The sequence below is a fragment of the Xenopus laevis genome, chromosome 9_10S (assembly GCF_017654675.1).
Source record: "Xenopus laevis strain J_2021 chromosome 9_10S, Xenopus_laevis_v10.1, whole genome shotgun sequence".
Lineage (NCBI taxonomy): Eukaryota > Metazoa > Chordata > Amphibia > Anura > Pipidae > Xenopus > Xenopus laevis.
Window position 1 is genome coordinate 11,948,100 of NC_054388.1, and position 26,952 is coordinate 11,975,051.

At 40.1% G+C, this 26,952-nt stretch overlaps 1 long non-coding RNA gene across 1 annotated transcript; it reads right to left on the reverse strand.

Annotated features, from left to right (window-relative positions):
* Positions 1–4,439: 4,439 nt before the first annotated feature.
* On the reverse strand, positions 4,440–25,612 carry LOC121398962. The gene is made up of 3 exons (XR_005964655.1): positions 25,536–25,612; positions 16,046–16,209; positions 4,440–5,041 (listed from the first exon to the last, which is right to left on the reverse strand). It is a non-coding gene; the product is annotated as an uncharacterized LOC121398962 (long non-coding RNA).
* Positions 25,613–26,952: the final 1,340 nt, after the last annotated feature.

The window sequence follows — 26,952 nt, forward strand, 5'->3', positions numbered from 1 at the left end:
ATCGGGTTTCCGGATAAGGGATCCTATACCTGTATTAATAAAACAGTAGTGTGTACTTGACCCCAATTAAGATATAATTAATCCTTATCGGAAGCAAAACCAGCCTATTGGGTTTATTTAATCTTTACATGATTTTCTAGTATACATAAGGTATAAAGATTCTAATTACGAACAGATCCATTATCCGGAAGACCCCAGGTCTCGTGTATTTTTGGTTACAGGTCTCATACCTGTACTTATGCAGCATAATTGATTTGAGAGCACTTGCGGAGTTGCAGAATTACTATGGGTGCAGGGGATGCAACTGGGTATCAACGTGGGATACCGGAACCCAATTCTGTTGGGTGGAAGCACTTAGTGCCGACTACCCTGTAAACCTATAGTCTGATAAAAGAGAGCCTGAACAACTTGTTAGATAGACCTGAATGCAATGTTATAGCCAAGGGAAGCAAGGCTGTAATGAATGCTTGGATCTGCGTTCTAAGAAGCTTCCAATCTATTATAAATTAATTCCCCCGGGACTGAATACCAGCAAACAATAGGCCTCCCCATTCATCCGCTCTTATCATATCCCCAGATTCCTATTCTGCACAGTATCACTTTAATCAGTTAATAAGGGTAGGGGATTGTTTGGCTTGGCTCATTGCCCAGCAGAATATCCACCAATATTTACATACCATCAACTTCTGCGCTCAGACCTTTTGACGGAAGCTGCGAAGAAATGAACACAGAGAGGTTTTCAATCGATGCGCTTTGTACTTTGGCTGAGGGTTTTTTATGAAAGCGATGGAATATTGTTTTTGATCTGCTTACCCCCAGGAACCGCTTCAAATTCTGTCAACGCTTGAGAAAATGTAGCCAGATCAGGCTCTTGTAAGAGGATCTGCTCCTCAAGGGCAGGCAGCAAGGTGAACCTCTTCTCCTTACTCATGAGATGGGACATCTGCCGACTCAATCAAGAGGCAATTGACGAGCCTGACAATCAATCCGCCAGTACCGGTAATGCATGTATCAAGGCAGATTGGGTTCATCTCGACAGATTTCTGCTCCTCTCCTCCTTCCTATCAATCTGCTCATTGTCTGGGAATGATTTTTATATTAAATAACTGTCCCAAATATGAGGCTTAAAGGGCCAGGACGCTGCGACAAGTCAGCCAAGGTGGTGTGATCCCTGAGATCATTACAAAGTCATTGTTGCCTTTTGTTATTATATTACATAATGAATACATACTGTTTTATATACACCTAGAAATCATTGTGCCAGAGAATGCAGCAGCTTTGCCCAGTTTATGTTATATCCCTTACTCTCTAGCTTCAGAAACACCACTACTAGGCCTCTCATAAGAACTTATGAGAATAGTGACCCAATTCCACACTAAGGAGGGTGATTTACTACATATGTAGGGGAATGTAATTAAAGTCGCAAAGAGCAAAACAATTCTCACCAATAAGAATAATAATCCACATCTCGCAATGTAATATTGTTCCTTAAACTGTTATTGTATTGGGAACTGTAATTGTGCACTCTTAAGAAGTGCTGGAAGGTGTAGGAATCTTTTGGAGCAAACATAACGACTTTTTCAGTAAGAAGTTTTATTACAGGTCGGAAGTCTTCGCTAAACAGTTTCCGTGTTCGCAAAAGCTATATTAAATTCGCGCAAAGCAAAATTTGTTCGCGCAAAGGCATAACTTTTTTTCTGTGCCTTGTCTTGCACTTCAGCCCATATATACAACTCTGCTTTTATTTGGCAATGCTGTATTCATGGTGGGCGGGCACAAGGGGGCACATATGCATGGCTGCCATCGGGGAGGGGACAGTTGTCCTGGTGGGTTTTGGCTCTTAAGGAGGGGCCCAGCCATGACGCACTTACTTGTATAAACTGGGCTCCCCTGTTGTCAATGTACTGGGATTGGATCAATCAGGCCCTGCACCTGCAGCAAATAAAGCCATAAGCTTTTGCTTATTTCCACTGTACTGCCTACCCCAACAACTCAGCCTCCAACCCCGATTGGCCCAGCTTGTCCCAAACCCAGATTTGCTCAGCTTGTCCCAAACTCCGATTGACTCAGCTTGTCCCAAACCCCGATTGGCTCAGCTTGTCCCAAACCCAATTGGCTCAGCTTGTCCCAAACTCCGATTGGCTCAGCTTGTCCCCAACCCCGATTGGCTCAGCTTGTACCCAACCCCGATTGGCTCAGCTTGTCCCCAACCCCAATTGGCTCAGCTTGTACCCTACCCCGATTGGCTCAGCTTGTCCCCAACCCCGATTGGCCCAGCTTGTCCCCAACCCTGATTGGCCCAGCTTGTCCCCTACCCCGATTGGTCAAGCCCTCCCCCACCCCGATTGGCCCAGCTTGTCCCCAACCCTGATTGGCCCAGCTTGTCCCCTACCCCGATTGGTCAAGCCCTCCCCCACCCCTGATTGGCCCTATTTTTATTATCTGACAAAATTGTGTTAAAGGTGGCCATACACAGGCAGATTAAAGCTGCTGATTTAGTTCCTTTAGATTGCTTTAACAGCTTATCTGTCAGTGTATGGGGGCTTCCGACGGGTCTCCCTGATCAATATCTGCCCAAGATATCAATTGGACAGGCTTGATCTTTCTGCCAATTGAAGACTGCATTGGCTAGCTGATGCGGTCCTCAACCCGTTGGTGCCCAATCTCTTCATTGTGATCTGGTCGGTCTGCCTAAGGGCCAAACGTATGGATTGCCCTGCTGTTGGTGGGCATATCGAGGAAAGATCTGCTTGTTTGGCGACCTCTCCAAAAAAGTGGATCTTATCATGTATGGCCACCTTTATGTGGCAGGAGGAAGAGCAGATCAGTGACAGCAGTTTGTTTCTTGCTTGTTTTTTGTTTTTAATCAAATGTTGTATGTTCCCCCATGATTTCTGATAGCTGTACCCCCCCCCTTACCCATCCCCTGGGCTAGACCAATGTCAGGCAGTAAGGACAGAGTTGTCTTGAGACCGTCGGCACTGCACCTAAAGCTGCACCTAGGGGACAGAACCCACACCCATTTAAATTTAATAAACCACAAGAGATTAGAACATTTTCTATGGCTGATACAAAGTCACAGCAAGCAGCAAACATTTTTGCTAATCTGCACTAAATTTTTTCCATGCATTGGCTTGCCAGTAAAAATGTTAGAAAAGCTCCCGTTGACTCCAATATGGGGCGCTGTTTGTCCCAAATACATTCTGTATACAAAATTATCCCTAATACACAGAATTAATGTCTCTCATGGTATATAAGTATTTGTGACCATATGTATTTGGGACAAACAGCACCCCATACTCAAATGCATAGGAGTCAATGGGAGAAGAAACCAGGTGAAAGACCGTCCATAGACTCCAATGCATTTGTTGAAAGTTGCACGTCATGAACATGATGAATAGACTTTATGGTCAGAACAATGGGTGCAGGTTAGTGGGATACTCTTCTCCGGTCCAATGAAATACAATAAATTCCGTGTTAATACCATGTACTGTTACAAAGTTTGTTATTCCTTCAGAGCATCAGGGGACCAGAGAGATGTACTCTGGCAAGAGCTGAGTCGTTAGACATTTCTCTTAGTGATGAATGAGGGGATTGGGGAGAATATAAGGAAGATTTTAGCTGAGCTTCGGAAATCAGCTCAAGAGCAATAAATCACTCATTGAATAATAAACACTGGGTGCCACAATAACAACACAATAACGTTCATTTCTGAGGCATCAACGAAACAGTCTCCATGTGCACTGCCACCATATTAGGGCACCATTATGCTACAGGTATGGGATCCTTTATCTAGAAACCTGTTCTCCAGACAGATCCGATTTATGGAACTAAACAGTAGCTTGTACTTGATCCCAACTTTTAATCCTTATTGGAAGCAAAATCAGCCTATTGGGTTTATTTAATGTTTATATAATTTTCTAGTAGACTTAAGGTATAAAGATCCAAATTACGAACTGATTAGTTATCCGGAAAACCCCAGGTCTTGAGCATTCTGAATAACAGGTCCCATACCTGTACTATAAAAGATTACCTTGGGTTTTAGATATTTTTTGCCTTTAGGGTTCTCATATAAAGAATGAAACACTGGCTATAATATATTTATCATTGAACACCATCAATTCTCTACGGGCTCAGCTTTGCCTTTTTTATTTGCTGAAGATAAATGTTTTCTGTTCTGGTAAATGATAACGCAGATAAATCCACTTATCGGATATCAGATGAACTAAGGTTCGCCTTAAAAGACCTGAATGGAATGAGGAGTTGCCAGTAATGTATTTAAAGGCACCTGAAACCTGAAACTAACATTTCTAGAGCTATGTCTCTGTTCCTGTTGAATTGTGCTATAGTTTTGTGGTATCTCTCTGTGTAGACTATGAGCAAATTTAGGGGACTGTTCCTGCTGAATTGTGCTTAGAACAGGGGAATACCTATGCTGCCATAGTTTTATGGGATCTCTCTGTACAGACTATGAGCAACTTTAGGGGGCTGTTCCTGCTGAATTGTGCTTAGTACAGAGGAATACCTATGCTGTCATAGTTTTACGGTATCTCTCTGTGTAGACTATGAGCAACTTTAGGGGGCTGTTCCTGCTGAATTGTGCTTAGAACAGGGGAATACCTATGCTGCCATAGTTTTATGGGATCTCTCTGTACAGGCTATGCCAGTTGTATAATTCAGGCTTTCCTTTAATTTGAGCATCAGTGTCTGGAGAAGACAAGGTCTAAGCTTTAGCAGTTACAGATACTGTACAGGCGTCTTCGTGGTACAAACTGCAGCCAACACTGATCTCCACGCGACACCCGTTGGTGCCCCCGAGTCTTCGGTCTAACACTAGTATGACAGTTATAGGTAAGTAATAAAATGGGGAAAAAAAATAGCAACCCACCTTAAGCAGGGAGGATAACCAAAATCCCTTAGCACCCTCCTTCCCTGCATTCTCATTGAGGAAATTCCCTACGGCCAAGATATACTTGAGCACTTCAGAGTAGGACTGACTCCTCGGCAGCTGCTGGCAGGCTCGGATTTTGTGCAATAGAAACTGCAATAATAAGAATTAACTGTAAATAAACACATATATGTTTTATGGCAATAAATACGACACCTCCTTCCCATATGTATAAATAAAATATACAGAGAAGGAATGCTCTGGCCACACAATAATCTATACCCTCATACTGTATTGTCTAAGAGAAACAATATGGCACCTCCATCCCATATGTATAAATACAAATATACAGAGAAGGAATGTTCTGGGCACACAATAAGCTATACCCTCATACTGTACTGTCTAAGGGAAACAATATGGCACCTCCCATATGTATAAATACAAATATACAGAGAAGGAATGTTCTGGGCACACTATAAGCTATACCCTCATACTGTACTGTCTAAGGGAAACAATATGGCACCTCCTTCCCATATGTATAAATACAAATATACAAAGAAGGAATGCTCTGGCCACACAATAATCTATACCCTCATACTGTATTGTCTAAGGGAAACAATATGGCACCTCCTGCCCATATGTATAAATACAAATATACAGAGAAGGAATGTTCTGGGCACACAATTAGCTATACCCTCATACTGTACTGTCCATATGTATAAATACAAATATACAGAGAAGGAATGTTCTGGGCACACAATAAGCTATACCCTCATACTGTACTGTTCATATGTATAAATACAAATATACAGAGAAGGAATGTTCTGGGCACACAAGCTATACCCTCATACTGTACTGTCTAAGGGAAACAATATGGCACCTCCTTCCCATATGTATAAATACAAATATACAGAGAAGGAATGTTCTGGGCACACAATAAGCTATACCCTCATACTGTACTGTCTAAGGGAATCAATATGGCACCTCCTTCCCATATGTATAAATACAAATATACAGAGAAGGAATGTTCTGGGCACACAATAAGCTATACCCTCATACTGTACTGTCTAAGGCAGTGGTCCCCAACCAGTAGCTCGTGAGCAACATGTTGCTCTCCAACCCTTTGGATGTTGCTCCCACTGGCCTCAAAGCAGGTGCTTATTTTTGAATTCCAGGCTTGGAGGCAAGTTTTGGTTGTATAAATACCAGGTGTACTGCCAAACAGAACCTCAATGTAGGTTGGCAATCCACATAGGGCTACCAAATGGCCAATCACAGGACTTTCTTTGGCACCCCAAGAACATTTTTCATGCTTGTGTTGCTCCCCAACTCCTTTTTCTTCTAAATGTTGCTCATGGGTCCAAAAGGTTGGGGATTCCTGGTCTAAGGGAATCAATATGGCATCTCCTTCCCATATGTATAAATACAAATATACCGAGAAGGAATGTTCTGGGCACACAATAAGCTATACCCTCATACTGTACTGTCTAAGGGAAACAATGTGGCACCTCCTTCCCATATGTATAAATACAAATATACAGAGAAGGAATGTTCTGGGCACACAATAAGCTATACCCTCATACTGTACTGTCTAAGGGAAACAATGTGGCACCTCCTTCCCATATGTATAACTACAAGGAATGTTCTGGGCACACAATAAGCTATGCCTATATCTAATTTTCATGTCAACCACTTAACTGAGCCAAAAAAAATGAACAGGCCATAAAGTAATAGCCAAAACATTAGGTTTACCTAGAAGAAAGCTTTAGCTGAATTTCAAAACCGAAAGAAACAAACTCTCCATTAAATTAGGCTGGATATTACATTACACGTCGTGGGACTTGTAGAAGAAATTAAATGTGCTTATTCTAGCACTGACCGTTTCACATTTTTATTTATTCACTTAATGTCTCTGCTTGAAAAAGAAAGGTAAACAGAACGACTCGTATAAAGTACATTAGCTGGAAACTGCCTTAAGGGGATTTTATTTTTTAAGGAGGAAAAAAAAGTAGTAGGTTGAATTTGTTTCCACAAATCGCATTTTCATTGGCTGTTAATTTTCACCTGCATGAATAGGAACGGTGCACAGACAATAAGGTGTTATATTATCTAGAACGGGGGGTTTCTCGGTGTTTGCCACACTTGGGCATTGTCCTGGGTTTGCTCACACAAATATCTCCCCTCCTATTCTGCTTTTCCTGTGTCCCATTGCAATAAACTGCAGGTCATACTTTAGTGGATGAATTCATTATGTGAACTGGCACCACTTGTTAAAGGAGTGGTTCTCCTTTAAGTTAACTTTTAGTACGTTATAGAATGCCCAATTCTAAGCAACTTTTCAATTGGTCTTTTTTTTATGTTTTTTAATTATTTGCCTTTTTATTCTGGCTTTCAAATGGGGGGTCACTAAGCCCATCTTAAAAAAACAAATGCTCCGTAAGTAGTGATGGGCAAATCTGACCCGTTTTCCCCAAAAATTTGGTTAACGGCAAAAATTTGGCAAAATGCATTGAAGTCTATTCGTGACAATTATTTTGATGAGCAACAATTTTTTTCACTCATGGGGTAAATTTACTAAGCACCAAAAATTAGGGGCGGGAGGAAAATTGCGTGACTTTTTGTCACAAGACAAGGTAAAAAAAATTTCCCCTTCCCACGCCTAATTTGAATACACAAATTAGGATTCGGATTCAGTTCTGCCGAATCATTCGCGGGGGTTCGGACGAATCCAAAATAGTGGATTCGGTGCATCCCTAGTATTTATATTAAGGCTCCTGAGGGCCTGTGCCTAGGGGTGGCCGGTTTTAGGGGAGGTGGCCTTCAGGTGCCTATAAATGTATTTATTAAATAAAAAAATGAATTTCCCCAGCCTCTGCCACAGATTCCAGTGATGGAGCTGGGGGGGGGGGGGAGAGTGAGGGGTAGGGGGCCAGGTTGGTTGGTGGAAGTGACGTCACATGCATGGCGTAGGGGGCGTGTTCAGCTCCAGTGCCTAGGGTGGCATCGGACCTAAATACAGCCCTGACGTCAGGTAAACGGTACCTGCAGAAATGAACATAGTTATTACCTCCAGCATTAACTGGTCTACAATGTGCAATTCAATTGGAGAGCTTTTCAGGCCTAGGAATGTATTTATATCTTGTGCTGTTGATATATATATATATATATATATATATATATATATATATATATATATACTCCTGTACTTAGATATTAGTCTGATTCAGAGGGCCACCATACACCTACCAACAGTCCAGTGGGTTATATATATCTCACTGGACTGTTGGTAGGTGTATGGTGGCCCTCTGAATCAGACTAATATCTAAGTGCAGGTGTGGGACCTGCTATCGAGAATGCTCGGGACCTGGGGATTTCCAGATAACGTTGAATCTTCATGCCTTAAGTCTACTAGAAAATCATGTAAACATGAAATAAACCCAATAGGCTGGTTTTGCCTCCAATAAGGATTAATTATATCTTAGTTGGGATCAAGTACAAGCTACTGTTTTGTTATTACACAGAAAAAGGAAATCATTTTTAAAAATGTTGATTATTTGGATAAAATAGAGTCTCTGTAATTCTGAGCTTTCCAGACAACATAACGGATCCCATAACTGTAATTGTATTATTAATACAAGTTGATTGTGGAATCAGTCATGCAGAAGACATTATCTGCCAATGTCTGCCAAATATCTACCAGTGTTGATAATAGAACTATATGATCCTCGTATGTTGTTATCTCATGGGTCGATTGACTGGAATGGTCCATCTAGTTTGGATACCATGAACTCGTGCTTCTAGTATGGCAGTAGTGCTGTTGGTAGAATTCAAAAAATGAATTTATACAAAACTGTATTAATGTCCAGGTAAAGGATTTGTTATCTGTAAACCATTAGCCAGAAAGCTTCAAATTATAGAAAGGCCATCTTCTATAAACTCGATATTATCCAAATAATCGACATTCTTAAAAACTATTTCCTTTTTGTCTGTAATAATAAAACAGTAACTTGTACTTGATCCCAACTAAGATATAATTAATCCTTATTGGAAGCAAAACCAGCCTATATTAAAGTCCAATTGGCAAAAAGTTTTTTTTACTATAAAATCTTTTTTTTTTTTTTTGAGATACCCCCGAGGATAGAAAAAGTCTGAATCCGAAAATTCGCCATCTCAGACCTGCCGAGGTTGTGTATAAGTCAATGGGAGAGGTCTTTATCTTATTTGGAAGTTTCTGTGGTCTGCGCTGGAGTTAGCCGAAAATCTGACTATTTCTGGCTTTTTGGGCAAAAACCCAAAAAATGTGGGCTTTGCGGGAAAATTCCTGAAAAATTGAGCAATTCGGGAAAAAAAAATCGAGTTTTCAATCGATTTTATCAAGTCCCCCCCCCGATGTGATTCAATTATGCTTTTTTAATAATAAATAAGGTCCAATCGTGGATTCTAGTTTGGTTAATTAAAAAAACTGGGATTTTGATAAATAACCCCCTTAATGTTTACTTTATTGTACGATTTTCTAATAGACTTTAGGTATGAATTTGCAAATAACAGAAAGATCCGTTATCCGAATAACCCCACTTCCCAAGCATTCTGGATTACAGATCCTATGCTTGTATTATATTTGATTGGGATGTATTTATCATTACTTTAATTACATTCTCGCCAAAATTGCACCGCTCCGTTTTTAAAGAAAAAAGGCTTTTCATTATATTAATAAACATTAGGCAACCATCTCTTATTTGTGTATTTAATTAATTCAATCAACAAGATCCAGGCGTAATTAAATTCTCCTTATCGCTAAATAAGCATCTCTAAACCATTTTCCCCCCCCTCTAATTAATATTGAGGTGCATCCACAAATCAAGAATTTTCAGGCAGACAACATTTTCGGCTAATCGCTCCCAAGGGTTATTTAAATCTTTTGAGATAGGCAGCTTTTAACCCTTTAGGATCTGGGTCTGTGTTTTTAGGTGTATACAGGTTCCACATTGTCCCAGGCTTGATTTAAATGTTAATGCTTGCTTAAGCCAAGAAATATCTTAAAGAGATTCTGTCATGGGTAAATGTGTTTTTTTTTTCCCCAAAATGCATCAGTTAATAGTGCTGCTCCAGCAGAATTCTGCACTGAAATCCATTTCTCAAAAGAGCAAACAGATTTTTTTATATTTAATTTGGAAATCTGACATGGGGCTAGACATATTGTTAGTTTCTCAGGTGCCCCCAGTCATGTGACTTGTGCTCTGATAAACTTCAGTCACTCTTTACTGCTGTACTGCAAGTTGGAGTCATGTCACCTCCTCATCAGCCTAACAACAGAACAATGGAAAGGTAACCAGATAGCAGCTCCCTAACACAAGATAACAGCTGCCTGGTAGATCTGAGAACAACACTCAATAGTAAAATCCAGGTCCCACTGAGACACATTCAGTTACATTGAGTAGGAGAAACAACAGCCTGCCAGAAAGCAGTTCCATCCTAAAGTGCTGGCTCTTTCATGACCAGGCAAAATGACCTGAGATGCACCTACACACCAATATTACAACTAAAAAATACACTTGCTGGTTCAGGAATAACATTTTATATTGTAGAGTGAATTATTTGCAGTCTAAACAATGTAATTAGAAATAAAAACTACGCCATAAAAATCATGACAGAATCCCTTTAATTATTTCTTAATTTAACCACATACCCAGGACCCTGTCCTCCTATAACTTAAGTGGAAAAGATGACATTTAATTTTTCATTCTCAGCAGCGGCAAAACTTGTTCACCAGAGAGGCAATTAGCGTTGCTATTTATAAAGAGGGTCTGCGGTGAATGTGCGGTTTACAAATCAACTCGGCTATATAAACACTATGGGGCAGATCTACTGAAATTCAAGATTGTTTTTTTCTTTTTCTGCTGTTCAAGAAAAAAAAATTAAATTTTTTTTTTCTTTCTAATTTGAATTTTTAGAATGTTTTGGAGATCTAACACATTTGGCAACACCAATCAGTCAAACTTGTATTGAAGTCAACAGGAAGTGTGTCTTTAACATTTGAGCCATTTTGTTTTCTCCCCAAATTAATTATTGATTAATTAAATGTTTCCACTTCCACGGGGCTGAACCCCGAATCCTTGGCGAATGATTCAACTGAATACCGAATCCAAATCCTAATTTAGATATGCAAATTAGAGGTGGGAAGGGGAAAAAAATCTGCTCCGGTCCCAATGATGAAAATTTGAGTAAATAAAAGGGAGGGACAGGGGCAACGAATGACAGTGGGCCTAGGAGCGTCCGCTGTGTAAATCCGGCCCTGGGTGTGACAGGGAATCAAACGTGGGAAACTGATGTTTTTAAGGAAAATGGCCAAAAATGAGGGAAAGTTCAACTTAAAATATGGGAATTCAGAGAAAATGTAAAACGTGGGAATGTAAAATCTGTAATTAATAAATGATGCGGTGCCGTAGTCCATTTGAGTGTTGTTCGTTTAGATTCAATGCTCTGTGTCAGCCAGGAGGGGGAGACCCGTTCAACTGCTTTGTTTTGTTTTCAACGAAGGGTAAATATTCCTTAAAAGAGAAACAAACCCTTAATAAAAACAACCCCACCCAACATAGACCCCCCTTCCCTCCCCCCCCCCCGAGCCTAGCTGCACCCCCTGGCAAATACCCCTAACTCTTTACTTACCCCTCCATGCAGATTCTGTCCAGCGCAGTTCATGGGCGCCATCTTCTTTTCTTTGCTAATCTTTGGAATGAGACTGGCTCTTCAGCAATTTTCATGAGTTGCGGCTTATTGCGAAAAATTTCTCCAACTGCGCATGCGCCGAAGAGCCAGTCTCATTCCAAAGATTAGCAAAGAAAAGAAGATGGCGCCTGTGAACTACACTGGACAGAATCTGCACGGAGGGGTAAGTAAAGAGTTAGGGGCATTTGCCCGAGGGGAACCTAGGCTAGGAGGGAGGGGGGTCTATATAGGGTAAGGGGGGTAAGGTTTTTTTTATTAAGGTTTTGTTTCTCCTTTAAAGGGGTGGTTCAACTTTAATTTGACTTTTAGTATGCTATAGAATGGTGAATTCTAAGCAAAGTTTCAGTTGGTCTTTATTATATATTTATTTATTTTTATAGTTTTTTAATTATTTGCCTTCTTCTTCTGACTTTTTCCAGCATTCAAATGGGGGTCACTAACCTCATCTAAGCAAAGTAACGGTCACCCTGCTATAGTTCCAGGGGTACCCAGGGCACAAATAAACACTCACCCCAAATCTCCCCCTAACTGGCCTTCAGACTGGGCCCCCTTAGCTCATAACAAGGTTTCAGATATATAGAAACATTGGGGTAACAGTCACCCTGCTATAGTTCCAGGGGTACCCAGAGCACAAATAAGCATTCACCCCAAATCTCCCCTTTCTAACTGGCCTTCAGGCTGGGCCCCCTTAGCTCATAACAAGGTTACAGATATATAGAAACATTGGGGTAACAGTCACCCTGCTATAGTCCACTCCAAACCTCACTTCCTCTTGAAATACATTAAATGCATATTGAAAAGTTGCTTAGAATTACATTTTATAGAAATTATCTAAATTTTTATCTAGAAATTGTATGGAACTTTTAAGGAAAGTGTTTCCTGGTAATAATGTGCTTGCTTCTGCTTCCTACCATGAAATGCATTGGTAACACTAGATTTAATCTAACCTAAAATATAAGGACAGAGACAAGAGGAAAGTGTTGGAAGGGTTACTGCCTGCTCTGCTCTCATTTCCCTACAGAAATAGGGATTGGTAACACTAGATAGGTGCCTAATATATAAGGACAGAGACAAGAGGAAAGTGTTGGAAGGGTTACTGTCTGCTCTGCTCTCATTTCCCTACAGAAATAGGGATTGGTAACACTAGATAGGTGCCTAATATATAAGGAGAGAGACAAGAGGAAAGTGTTGGAAGGGTTACTGTCTGCTCTGATCTCATTTTCCTTACAGAAATATATTTATGATGAAGCCAGGAATAGGTTAAATAATTCTATTTTAACTGCTTTGGGCACAGATACACCTAATTTGGCCAGACTGATATGAGCGGGTGTGTGAGTGGGAAGGGAGGCACAGTGCTGATTCTGACCTTTTAATACATTGTTAATTGTTCAGACATTTCCATTGAGGGAGTTGAGTTCTTGCCATGATCTGACTCAGCAGTGAGTTTGCTTCCCGTCTGGGCAGGGAGTTTGGATTTAGATCTCTCTCTCTCTCTCTTCACTCTGCTTAAGTGTCCTGGGCAGGTTTGTTTGGAGGGATGAAGATGATAAATCATGATTTTTAAATACACTTCTGCTAAACCTCCTGTGCACTCTTTCTTCCTCAGCTCCATTTAAAGGGCCACTCTATAGTAACATTTTTATGAATGTTTCTAATACCACTACCCCCAAGAACTGCGGTTAGACCCACAAGTGATTGTATTGACTTACCTGAAACCCCAGGCCGGTGCTCCTATCAGCAGAAAACTGCACCGGCCCGGGGTTATACCAGTTAGCACCACGGAGCGATCCTCTTCCGGCTTCTTCCTACTTCTCGCGGCTGCACATGCGCAGAAAAACGAAAAGCCAAACTTTAACTAAAATGTCGGCTACTTGTTCTACTGTGCATGCATTTGAGCCGGGAAATTTGAAGAAAGAAGAAGCCGGAAGAGTATCACTTCCAATACAATCACTTTGGGTTCCCTAACATTTGGAACCCCTAAGTGTACAAAGCCTTTCCTTCTCCTTTAAAGTGGGGCTATACCTTAAAATTACCTTGATATTGTGCGCTTAGTATAGAGGATACCTGTGCTGCCATAGTTTTATGGGATCTCTCTGTACAGACTATGAGCAAACTCAGGGGACTGTTCCTGCTGAATTGTGCTTAATACAGGGGAATATCAATGCTGCCATAGTTTTATGGGATCTCTCTGTACAGACTATGAGCAAACTTAGGGGACTGTTCCTCCTGAATTGTGCTTAGTACAGGGAATACCTATGCTGCCATAGTGTTATGGTATCTCTCTGTACAGACTATGAGCAAATTTAGAGGGCTATTCCTGCTGAATTGTGCTTAGTACAGGGGAATTCCTATGCTGCCATAGTTTTATGGGATCTCTCTGTAAAGACTGAGCAAACTTAGGGACTGTTCCTGCTGAATTGTGCTTAGTACAGGGAATAGCTATGCCGCCATAGTTTTATGCAGAGTTGTCCAAACTTTTTGCAACAAGGGCCAGATTTGGTGAGGTGAAAATGTGTGGGGGCCGACCATTCAGCCTGACATTCTTAGAACCATTATCATTATTTAACTAATTTAAACAAGGAATTGTAACGTCAGTATATCTATTGACACCTTCAGCCCTAAAGAAGTATGTGAGAGCAGCACGTCAATACGTTCCAGTATGTGTCTATTACTAACACTTTCAGCTCACAGGCAGCAGTACAGACCAAGTGGCAGATCATTTCACTAATGTGCCCAAATATTACTGCTACAGCTACGCGATTCCTGTGCTGGCGGGCCGCATTATTATTAATTTCATGATGGAGGCTGAGGGCCTATGTAAATTTGAAAACAGGCCGCCATTGGCCCCCGGGACTGACTTTGGACATATCTAGTTTAATGGAACTGATAAATTGTGTTGGGGCGATCCCCAGATTCCCCACTTGTTAGTCATTGAACAGAGAAGAAATGCACCCCCTATGGTAGACATTGGCATACTATAGATTAACCTTTTATATTAACTCTTTCAGAGCCCTTGCTGTTGATATAGTGATGCATACAATGCTACTGTGTAGTCGTGTATTGTCTATGTTATAGTGATAGTTACCCTTTAAGGGGCCCCCTAGTTATTTGGGGGCAGCACCTGTATTGCAGGATTTCCCATAGTTCACTATCCAGTGCATGGACAGATGAGCTGAAATGCAGCTGCATATCCTGTATAGGGGCTTGCGTATGTAATCTTTCTATTGGAATGTGTGTTTGTGTGTAATTATCCCCAGTGCAGTGCCAAGCGCTGCCTCACAACGGACTCCTGCCAACAGCTGGGAATTAATTGGAAGAAAGGCTGGCAGATTTAATGCCCATGTTTGACCAATGCATGTAAGCTACAAGCTGCTGCCATATTAATGAGCTTGTCTTGTCAGATAATAACCTCTCCCTCTAATTAGCTGAAATCATGCAAATTAGTCTGCACAACATTCCTGAACTCTGAGCCATACAAATATACAGAGAAGGAATGTTCTGGGCACACAATAAGCTATACCCTCATACTGTACTGTCTAAGGGAAACAATATGGCACCTCCTTCCCATATGTATAAATACAAATATACAGAGAAGGAATGTTCTGGGCACACAATAAGCTATACCCTCATACTGTACTGTCTAAGGGAAACAATATGGCACCTCCTTCCCATATGTATAAATACAAATATACAGAGAAGGAATGTTCTGGGCACACAATAAGCTATACCCTCATACTGTACTGTCTAAGGGAAACAATATGGCACCTCCTTCCCATATGTATAAATACAAATATACAGAGAAGGAATGTTCTGGGCACACAATAAGCTATACCCTCATACTGTACTGTCTAAGGGAAACAATATGGCACCTCCTTCCCATATGAATTAATACAAATATACAGAGAAGGAATGTTCTGGGCACACAATAAGCTATACCCTCATACTGTACTGTCTAAGGGAAACAATATGGCACCTCCTTCCCATATGAATTAATACAAATATACAGAGAAGGAATGTTCTGGGCACACAATAAGCTATACCCTCATACTGTACTGTCTAAGGGAAACAATATGGCACCTCCTTCCCATATGTATAAATACAAATATACAGAGAAGGAATGTTCTGGGCACACAATAAGCTATACCCTCATACTGTACTGTCTAAGGGAAACAATATGGCACCTCCTTCCCATATGAATTAATACAAATATACAGAGAAGGAATGTTCTGGGCACACAATAAGCTATACCCTCATACTGTACTGTCTAAGGGAAACAATATGGCACCTCCTTCCCATATGTATAAATACAAATATACAGAGAAGGAATGTTCTGGGCACACAATAAGCTATACCCTCATACTGTACTGTCTAAGGGAATCAATATGGCACCTCCTTCCCATATGTATAAATATAAATACAGGTAATACTTACATGTAGGTATTCCCCCCGGATTTCACTGTGGATGAGGGAGACACTCCATTTGGGTATGGGGTGACATGGCAGCCAAGCAGGCTCACAGTGTTTTCTTTCGGTTATGTTTTTTGCCCGGAAAAGAGTAAAATATAAGCTCATCTTTCTTCATTTTCACCAAATTCCTGCAAAATTTGCCAGAGAGGTTTATAGACTCTCAGCCATATCCATGGGCAATAAGTAGTTAAACCATTTTTCCCAAGTAAAGAAAGAATTGCAAATACTTGTTCCAGCTTTCGAATGGGGGTCACTGACCCCATCTAAAAACCATATGCTCTGTAAGGCTACAAATGTATTGTTATTATACTCTGCTTTCTTTTCAGACCCTCTCCTATGCATATTCCAGTCTCTTATTCAGATAAATGCATGGTTGCTAGGGTAATTTGGAACCAAACAATCAGATTGCTGAAATGGCAAACTAGAGAGCTGCTGCATAAAAAGCTAAATAACTCAAAAACCATAAATAACAAAAAAATGAAAACCATTTGCAAATTGTCTTAGAATATCACTCTTTAGATCAGGGATCCCCACCCTTTACAACCCATGAGCAACATTCAGAAGTAAAAGGAGTTGGGGAGCAACACTAGCTTGAAAAATATTCCTAGATTGCCAAATAAGGGCTGTGATTGGCCATTTAGTAGCCCCTATGTGGATTGTTAACCTACATTGAGGCTCTGTTTGGCAGTACATCTGGTTTTAATGCAATAAAACTTGCCTGCAAGCCTCAAATTCCAAATTAAGCACCTGCTTTGAGGCCACTGGGAGAAACATCCAAGGGGTTGGAGAGCAACATGCTACTCACGAACTACTGGTTGGGGATCACTGCTCTAGTCAAGATCAAATATAAAAATAATTAAAAGGTGAACAATGCCTTTACGACGCCAGCACTACAAGGTAACAATGCTACCCACTCCACCACCACACTGCCCTGCTGAATGTGTTAGAATGTCCATAAAGTGTACACTATGCCCCCTTCAAGGTATCACAAGTCCAAGTATTTAGAGCACTCAAAAAAGGTGTGTTTAAAGGAGGGTACATGCCAGAGCCCCGCCTTTAGAATCAGCAATATGGCTGCCTACAACAAGAATAAGAGTCAATGACACAATTTCCTTCTTTCTATCATTGGAGTAATATATATAAGGAAACGATATAAGTAATTTGTCCTCTTTGTCCCTACTGAGAGCTCCATGCTCCTGCAGACCTGCGTTAATGCATGTGTGTGAGCGCGCCGAGTGCGTCCCAATATCAGAACTTTCCTCTCTAAACCAATGACTTTCACATATTCTTCCGTGCCCTTCCTTAAAAAATGTGCTTGCAGCATTGATTTTTATTTTTGTCCGCCTCATCAGAAGTGAAAGCTCGATATCAAATGAATACAAAGGGGACAGCTGGAAGGACAGTTGCCAATTCCCGGAGATATTTTAGGCACCCAGTTCACCGCAACCAGAATTAAGGCGAGCGACTGAGCCCGGCGCCCATCAATACATTTCTCTCGGGTTCATTTAATCTTTTTTAAACAAGGACTGTAATTCATGTGAAGGATAACCCTCAGGCAGTGGTCAATGTTAAAGGCATTCCATAGTTTGATTGGGTGTAAAAACTGTTTTATTTTACAATAAAAAAAAAACATTACTGGTTTACAACTTTACTTCACAAGGTAAGACTTTCTTTGGAACTGCCGCATACGGTCTGCCCTTGGGGCATTCTAGCCAGTAGGTTGGGCTGTACTTCTAGGCTTGCCATCTTTTAAAACTATAATACCAGCCGATGGGCAATAAATGGCTGTATTTAATATGGCTTTAATAACTAGGGATTATATTGAAAAAAACCCTTCTTCCAAATACTAAACAAATACAAAAACTATAACACTGAAAGTACTTTCATTATTCATTTCCTATGTATTCTGTTCTTGTGGGATGAGATTGTAGTTAGATTGTCTCTTCCAGTTAAATCCTGGATATAATCACTTTATCCTTATAATGGCAGATTGTATAGAACGGGGGTAACCAGCGAGCCATATTCATATGTAAAAAGAGTTGGGCGAGCAACACAAGCATGAAAAAGTCACTTGGGGTGCCAAATAAGGGCTGTGATTGGCTATTTGGTAGCCCCTATATGGACTGGCAGCCTACAGAAGGCTCTGTTCAGCAGTACACCTGGGGGCAAATTTACTTAGCTCCGAAGTTGCGACGGCTTTGCTCACTTCGCCAGACGTAGATTCGCCAGAGCAGCGCAAATTCACTAAAATCCGAAGTTGCGTCCAGGGAGCCGAAAGGTAGCGAAGTTGCGCTAGCGTTAATTCGTCAAGCAAAGCGAAGTTCACGCTAGCGATGCCTAATTTGCATATGGCGCCAAGTTAAAGTACAATGGACGTATATTCTGCAGCAACTACATTACACTACACAAGCCCAGGGAATCTTAATAAAATAAAATAGAGTAGTTATAATGCCCTACACATGAGCCCACTGTCTAGTTTAGGTGCCAAAAAATTTACGATCTTTTTCAGCCTACCCTGAAAAAAGTAAAAGACTCCAGCGTTTTTTGAGAAACTCCTATCTACTCTATTGCACTTTGCCTGGCCTGAGCTGGCGAAGTAAAGTTTGGCGCAAGAGGTAACATTCAGTAAAATCCGCAACTTAGTGAATTAGCGTAGTTACCTCCCTTCGCCAGAGTGCAACTTTGCCTGGGGTAAGGGTAAGAAGTACCGCTAGAGTCTGTCTTCTTCGCTAGCGAATTTACAACAGTAAATCAGCGAAGTGCCTAAATGAAGTCACGCTGGTGAATTATCTCTAGCATTAGCCACTTCGCCCTTTAGTAAATTTGCCCCCTGGTCTTTATGAAACAAAACTTGTGGCCACTGTGTCCTCTTTCGCCTAGCCAAAAAATATGCAAACACAAATTTTGATGCCGCGTCAATTCTGACACCAGCGTTAAAGTCAATGGGCGTCCGAATAACGCAACAGATTTAATGAGAGCGACTTTTCCAACGCACGTCCAAAATTTTTTGATGCCTGTCGAATTTTCACTGCAATTTCAAGAATTTATTCGCCTGCGGTGAAACGTCGAAATTCACCATGAATTTGCGCCTGGCCAATTTATTCGCCCATCACTATTTGGGTATCACTAGTATAGAATATAGCAATATCCAACAGCAGCATTAGACTAATTGTTACTTGTTATAGAAACATGTCAAGAAGACTTCATTCAAATATAAATCCCTTAAATCGTTTAGGGAAATGTTTTCAACATCAACTCTTTTGTTGACAAACCAGGAACAGGAGGGTTAATAAATAACTAAATATTTTAGGGATGAAAACGATGTTGCACCCCCGCCCCCAAAAAAATATTTCCATTTCTTTTAACTTAAAAGAAAGCAAAGCTATAATTAGATATATTCAGGAGGCTATTATTTAACAATATGTAATTAGATATAAAAGGGAGCAATTAAAAATAATCTGATTGGGTATAACTGTGTTTCCGGCTTTGTCGATGAGCATTTCTATAATTGGGTATCAAGCACGTCCACCCATAATTTCAACGTTATTATTCTTGTCTGCCATCTTTAAACTGCTGCATTTCTCTAGTAAAAGTGCTGGATTTGCAATTATGTTCAGAATAATAGCAGTGTCTGTGTTTAAAAATAAAAGTGAATAAAGCTCAAAATCCTCATACAGGTATGGAATTAGTTATCCGGAATTATGGAAAGGCCATCTTCCATTTTATCCAAATAATACACATATTTAAAAAATAATTTTCTTTTTCTGTGTAATAATAAAACAGTAGCTTGCACTTGATCCCAATTAAGATATAATTAACTGTTATTGGAAGCAGAACCAGCCTATTGGGTTTATTTAATGTTTTCATGATTTTCTACTGGACTTAAAGCATGAAGATCCAATTTATGGAGAAATTCATTATCCAGAAAACCCCAGGTCCCAAGCATTCTGCATAACAGGTCCCCTAACTGTAATAGCTTTTATTTCCATTACCACAAATGCATTGGGAACACTACACATTCAATTCCAAATCAAACCATGAAGAAAAATGTCTCAAATTTGAGTTATTCCTTTACAGAAAATGAAGAAAAGGGACGATTAGGCTGTTCCAAAAATAGCAGTCCCTGCATTCTTCTTGACAAACTCACAACATTCACTGTATAAACTGAAAAGCAAGATTTTGCTTTCCTTTGAATGACTGAACTAATATTGAGTTGTATAATCAGTGTTTCTGAGAACTGCTGCAGATCTGTGTTAACATGGAGTCTCCCAACTTCTAGGCACCTGTAGAAGTAAACCTTTAGGTGGTGATCAGTAGATCTCAAGACACTGTCAACAATCAGCTTGACCAAATCACCCTCCTATTTCGTGCTTTTCATTCAGATATTTATTATGTTAAGGTTACATAAGAAATAGATGTTAAACATAGCAATATGCATTTTCCCATAAATCCGTATTTAAACAATATTTTCCATGGAACAGAATGCTAACAATGTTTTTATGGATGCAGATCATAATGGGACATCATCACTAAACGTAGACCCCGCATTATTAAAGTATGGGCACTCCTGCTTTATACCTTCTATCATCTTCCTGGAGCTGATCATTGGTTGAGTCCAGTGTTTGACCGGGACACCAGGGGCCCACCAAAAAATCTTAGACTAGGGGCCCACTTAGTTCTATTTTCGTCTTCTCTTCATTCAACCTCTATTCTCCTGGTCTCTTTTATTTACATACTATAATCTATTATTCTATTTATCCTCTTTGTTCTCATAGAAATAAGGATTGGCCGTGAAATAGGCCAAAAGTTTAGCAGCATAAGGGCCTACTGACACCCGGGCCCATTGGGAATTTTCCTGGTATCCCGGTGATCCAGTCCGACACTGGTTGAGTCTTTGTCATTTTGGCTCTTCTATCCATTCGAATGGTTGTTTTCCATTTTCTTCCACGTCTTTCTGGTTTTGATTGCAATCATTGCAAGCATTTGAGATCATTTTATTGAGCAGCCTATCATTTTCTGCACTTCTTTATATGTTTTCCTCTCTCCAACTTTTGAATCAAAGTACTCTGTTCTTCTGAACAATGTCTGGAAGGAGCCATTTGAGTCAGATTTTCAGAGAGAAATTCACTATAACCAGCAGCACAAGATTTGCTCCTTCCTTTAATAAAGAATGAATGATCTCACTAATTGAACTCCATACTGCTATTATTTGGAACAAGCTATTCTTATTTGGAACACGGCTATTATTTGGAACAAGCCTCTGTTAATGATTCAGAATCAGCAGCATATCATGACTGTTGGGTCTGTTGGTTTCTATTACTCTACTACACCCCCTAGTAAATTATTTGCCATGTAGAAATATAACTTCTACCAAAAACATTGATTGATCAGGTTATTGACGTCGGGCTGCTATTATTCTGAACTTAACTGTATAGTCGGAACTTGAGAAAGCAACAATGAGTCAGGAGAACCTCCTCGTGCCAGCCAGTGAACCTCAGCTCCCAACAACTAGATTTAAATGTAGTGCCATATAGACCTGTGATGGAAATATGAAAGAGATGATCGGAATCACTACTATATGCTGCCCACCAGACCCCCCAATTTCAGAAATGGGGGGTCCACATCTGTTCTTGCTTACTTTGATGTTGCAGCTTAGTCCAATGGGAAATTTTAAATGTTATTCAATAATAATATGGTTATTATTAATAATCTATTATTAGTAATTATAATATGTTATTATTAATAATAACATTGCAGAGTTAAATGAGACCTATCATGAGTACATGACAATAAAAATATTCAAGCAGATGTTTTACTGTGAATAAAACACAGGCAAACCCCTGCTTGAAGCTACCTTGAATATCGAGATCCCTTACTTTGGAAAAGGCATTAGAGCTGCCATTTGAGTGAATACCCACACCCTACATTTTTTCAACTGAACAGAGAAAAATCTATTTTATATCTTCATCTATAAAGCTAAAAACAAGTATATAATTTTTTAAGGGACTACTTGATTCAGGGGTCGATCCTAGTCCCTCTGCCATCTGAGGCAGCTTTCTACTGCTGCTGCCCCTCCAATGTCCGAGTTATTTTTGCCCCGCTGGAGGTCAAGGGGGAGTCCATGATGTTAGAGGAGGGGTCTAGGGGGTCCAGGATGCTAGTGCAGAGAGTGCAATATTTAAAACTGGAAATTCGGCTCACAAAGTTAACAGGAGTTGCATTTTTGCTGCCCCTGGTGGGTGCTTCCACCTAAGGTGAGTTTCTCAACTTTTCTCATTTGTGCAGCACCCCAGGCTTGACTTTGGGTACAGCATTGTCGAAACATTTCCATTGTCAGATCTGTGCTTTCTTTTCCCTGATGTTGCTTCTTTTACCCTGCGCATTAATAACGGGCTACCTAATACCCAGTCTGACTTGAGAAGAGCTTAGAATGACCAATGAGAAGGCTCACAATCAAGGCTGTATTTAGAATGTGTGTTCCAAGGCATAATGAATCAACGCTTATGTTATACATGGCAATTATTGCCTGGCAAGACAAGCAGCTAATTAGGCAGATACTTTGAGAAGATTACAGTCCAATGCCTATAGGCGCCTGCTTGTAGTGAGTCTTTGATTGCTTTATTTAATGTGAATTTATTTCTTCTCTGCACTAATCTCACGCTTTCCCTGCTAAACACTCGCGACGATTGTGCAGCACTGATTTGTGTGTGGGTGTATATGTTTGTTGTGCATCTGTAATCCGCCTCTGATTAATATATCCAAACAAGCGCAATCAGTGCTAATACAGGGGAAAGGGTATTGTCCCCCGAATCAAAACTCGAGTTCTAGAGCAGGAAAATATCATTAAAAGGATTTTTCGCCTTTAGAATAACTTTTGGATTGATGTAGACAGCGATATACTGAGGAGGTTTGCAATTGGTTTTTCATCTTTTCATTACTTATTTGTATTCAGCAGCTCTGGTTGCTGCGGTTTTGCCGCAAGCGAATTAATTAGCAAAACTGCGGCCACAATTCACCGGCAAAAAATCTGCTGCATCAAAAATGGAGCATGCACATCAAAATTATATGGACGCCCATTGACTTTACTGAATCTGCCGCGTGTATAATTGTCGCTAGCGGCAAAATTGATGCACGTCAAAATTATACTCAATAAGCTATACCCTCAAACTGTCTAAAGAAACAATATGGCACCTCCTTCCCATATGTATAAATACAAATATACAGAGAAGGAATGTTCTGGGCACACAATAAGCTATACCCTCATACTGTACTGTCTAAGGGAAACAATATGGCACCTCCTTCCCATATGTATAAATACAAATATACAGAGATGGAATGTTCTGGGCACACAATAAGCTATACCATCATACTGTACTGTCTAAGGGAAACAATATGGCAGCTCCTTCCCATATGTATAAATACAAATATACAGAGAAGGAATGTTCTGGGTACACAATAAGCTATACCCTCATACTGTACTGTCTAAGGGAAACAATATGGCACCTCCTTCCCATATGTATAAATACAAATATACAGAGAAGGAATGTTCTGGGCACACGATAAGCTATACCCTCATACTGTACTGTCAAAGGGAAACAATATGGCACCTCCTTCCCATATGTATAAATACAAATATACAGAGAAGGAATGTTCTGGGTACACAATAAGCTATACCCTCATACTGTACTGTCAAAGGGAAACAATATGGCACCTCCTTCCCATATGTATAAATACAAATATACAGAGAAGGAATGTTCTGGGCACACAATAAGCTATACCCTCATACTGTACTGTCAAAGGGAAACAATATGGCACCTCCTTCCCATATGTATAAATACAAATATACAGAGAAGGAATGTTCTGGGCACACAATAAGCTATACCCTCATACTGTACTGTCTAAGGGAAACAATATGGCACCTCCTTCCCATATGTATAAATACAAATATACAGAGAAGGAATGTTCTGGGCACACAATAAGCTATACCCTCATACTGTACTGTCAAAGGGAAACAATATGGCACCTCCTTCCCATATGTATAAATACAAATATACAGAGAAGGAATGTTCTGGGCACACAATAAGCTATACCCTCATACTGTACTGTCTAAGGGAAACAATATGGCACCTCCTTCCCATATGTATAAATACAAATATACAGAGAAGGAATGTTCTGGGCACACGATAAGCTATACCCTCATACTGTACTGTCAAAGGGAAACAATATGGCACCTCCTTCCCATATGTATAAATACAAATATACAGAGAAGGAATGTTCTGGGCACACAATAAGCTATACCCTCATACTGTACTTTCTAAGGGAAACAATATGGCACCTCGTTCCCATATGTATAAATACAAATATACAGAGAAGGAATGTTCTGGGCACACAATAAGCTATACCCTCATACTGTACTGTCTAAGGGAAACAATATGGCACCTCCTTCCCATATGTATAAATACAAATATACAGAGATGGAATGTTCTGGGCACACAATAAGCTATACCCTCATACTGTACTGTCTAAGGGAAACAATATGGCAGCTCCTTCCCATATGTATAAATACAAATATACAGAGAAGGAATGTTCTGGGTACACAATAAGCTATACCCTCATACTGTACTGTCTAAGGGAAACAATATGGCACCTCCTTCCCATATGTATAAATACAAATATACAGAGAAGGAATGTTCTGGGCACACAATAAGCTATACCCTCATACTGTACTGTCAAAGGGAAACAATATGGCACCTCCTTCCCATATGTATAAATACAAATATACAGAGAAGGAATGTTCTGGGCACACAATAAGCTATACCCTCATACTGTACTGTCAAAGGGAAACAATATGGCACCTCCTTCCCATATGTATAAATACAAATATACAGAGAAGGAATGTTCTGGGCACACAATAAGCTATACCCTCATACTGTACTGTCTAAGGGAAACAATATGGCACCTCCTTCCCATATGTATAAATACAAATATACAGAGAAGGAATGTTCTGGGCACACAATAAGCTATACCCTCATACTGTACTGTCTAAGGGAAACAATATGGCACCTCCTTCCCATATGTATAAATACAAATATACAGAGAAGGAATGTTCTGGGCAGTATACTGTACTATAAAGAGAATCACTATTCTAGGCACACAATAAATGAGATTATGTCTCTTTACTCCCAGAATAATAAAATGAGAGAAATGAAATAATTGGATACATTTTTAATCAATAATTGAAGTCTCCATCTAACGAACCAAAATTGAAGCTCCACAACAAAGGCTGTATGAACATCCACACCCACAGAGGTTTATCAAGTGCAGATTGTGCTAAGAATTGCTGGAGGTTTTTGTTGCTTGGCCTTTACTTATTAATCCTTTAAGGGACCACTGGCTGGAAGGAGAGTCCATCACGGAATCCAATAATACAATATATACAGACTTCATGGGTTACCTGCAGAATCCGCTTCTGCCACCTGTACCGGAGTTTGTACACAGTGTAGTTGTATTGCTGTGAGCCGGGCGATTCCTAGAAGACATCATTAGACAGCACGTCAGATAGAAAGAAACCCTCTATGTGAAGAAGCATTGGAAGCAGAGATAGATTGTTAATGAATGATAAACACTAGCAAGTTTATTGTCTTCCTAAAAATGATTGTCTCTCGTCCTGACTATATATTGTTGGGTCTGGAGTGTCTTTTCCAATGATACAGACAATGTTCTTTCAAAGTTTCAATCAGAGAAGGAAGTTTTTTCAAGGACAGAATATAAAAGCATTCAGCAGCTCGGGAGAATTCTCTACCCCAAGCATAGAAAATATTAGCCATACATGATTGGTTAAAATACATCTGCATTAGTGATGGGCGAATTAATTCGCCAGGCGCCGCCGGTGAATAAATTTTCGAAAATTCGGCGGGGTCAAAAAAAATGGACGTCAGCGTCCGTTTTTTTTTACGCTGGCATATTTTCGCCGAAAACGGACGCCGAAACGATTTTTGCAAATTTCGCAGGAAATTTGCGAATTTTTCAGCAAAACTGCCCAAATTCGCCCATCACTAATCTGCATAAAGGCGCGATTACCTTTTTTTTTACATAAGTTTTAGTTCTTATTCTAAGTAACCTTGAAGCCCAAGGTTGTACCATAACACAACATATTGGTGGTCATTTATAAAGTTCGCGCAGCACATATTTTTCGCAAATGGTTATATTGCGCATGTTTTTTCCTGAACGCTACTATATTGCACTGCTCTGCCCGTCTTTCCGGTTTTTGCGAATTTGCAGTGTGAATTAATTTTCGCAAATGTGAGACGGGAGTTTGCGTGAGGTTGTTGTGCGCGGTTGTTGTGCGCGAAAATAACGTTGACAGCTATTATTCGCAGTTTGCGAAACTGTTTTGCGTATATTTTATCCGCCACCAAAGTCGCAGAGTGTGCTCATAAATATTCGCAATTTGTGAATTGTGACATATTTAAAAAGCGGCTATAGAAATTCAAATTTTGAAAAAAAAAATGTTCAACTCTGTTTGCACCCTCTTATTTGCACCCTCTTATTCATCTTTATAAATATAACCATGCACAGGGCAAATATATTCACTTTGCGAACCAATCTGCCCTGCGAGAAGTTTATAAATAAACCCCCATTATTTATAAAACCATCTTCCACCTTATCCAACAGCTAGCCTTGAGATTCATTATGCGCCTGTGCAGTCATTTTTCGTTCTGCATTAGTGATGGGCAAATTTCTCCCATTTCGCTTCGCCGAAAAAATCATGAATTCGCTAAACGGCGAAAAAATTGTGAAATTGACACCTTAGACAGCGATCAATGGGAGTTGACTTTCACGCAGGGCGATTTTGATGCAAGTGACTTTTC